This window comes from Nelusetta ayraudi, unplaced genomic scaffold (genome assembly GCF_046127955.1).
Source record: "Nelusetta ayraudi isolate G7.1 ecotype Tasmania unplaced genomic scaffold, CSIRO-AGI_Nayr_v1 ptg000017l, whole genome shotgun sequence".
NCBI classification, from domain to species: Eukaryota; Metazoa; Chordata; class Actinopteri; order Tetraodontiformes; family Monacanthidae; genus Nelusetta; species Nelusetta ayraudi.
In genome coordinates this window covers 4,227,152-4,228,421 of record NW_027466067.1, presented here as the reverse complement: position 1 = coordinate 4,228,421, position 1,270 = coordinate 4,227,152, and positions in this window count along the sequence as shown.

Sequence of the window (1,270 nt, the reverse complement as noted above, 5' to 3'; positions counted from 1 at the left end):
AATGAGCCAAGATTTCTGCTCGACTCCGCCCCCTCACTTCTTCCCTCCTCCCCTCCCCCAACTCTGCACACAGCCTGGATGTTGCGTGTGTGCTTGCGTGCGTGCGTGCGTGCGCGCTCCTTATCTCCAGCGCCCCACCTCTCCTCGCGGAGAGCCTCTTCACTCCTCTAGCCGGTATCTCGGCACAGGATCTCTGCTTGGTCAAGAGCTCCCACTCCGTTTGTTTACACAGCCACTGGCACAGACAGCGCTGAGGGCCCACTCGTCTGTGAAGCATCTTCCCTCCTCTGTATGCACTCCAGATAGCCGGGGCCAAAACAACTGCGGGGCTATTGACAGTTTTATTGAGAGCGGTTGTTATCTTTCTGCGGCGCGGTACTGAGGAGGAACTAGATTGAAGGGGAGGGGCAGCCATGACTTCCATTCCTCCGCATGACAGGTGCCTTTGTTCGAGCAATTAATGCTTGAAAATCCCTAAACACGAACGCATTGTGACTTTAACATGTCACCTGAACAGTCTCACCTACATATAGCTTAAGGAAATGTTGAGACATCCTGGTTTCATTTTTAAATTAGCCCATGAATAAATACATAAATGAAAGGAAGGAATAAACAAACAAACAGGAACAGCACTAATTTCACTGCTCACACATATTTGTAAATTTTCGAAGTGATGCAAGAAGTTTTATCAAGTCACTAAGAGGAAGGAAACCTGACATGACCTGATCATAATGATAGCACGCACACACACACACACACACACACACACACACACACACACACACACACACACACACGCTAGCTCACAGCTACGATTGTGTAGCTATGATTACATTGTGAAAAATTTAAACGTCGGTCCTTTTCAAGGAACAATGCAGACCCCCCCCCATGATGTACGATAACAGCAATAGTAGGATTCAGTCTTTACCCCTCTTTGATTAGATTCTCTTCTTTTATTACTACACTAATAACTACCCTTCCGGCAGTTCACAAGCCAAGCCAACAAGACAATAGAGTGATTTGAATGGTGATAAAGCCAAAAGAAAATTATTCGGACATATTTGTGGTATGGTTTCATATTCATTACCACTCAACAAGGAAAGGCCAAACAGAAATAGCAATTCAGTCATAAGCTTCCCTGTCTTTTCAAATAGACTTGATGTGGTTCCTAATGTTAAATCAACCAGTCATGTGAAAATTGTAATGACAATCCGTAATGATACTGATGATGTTGTATACAGAATGACTTGAATGTTTCTTGTAATTACTG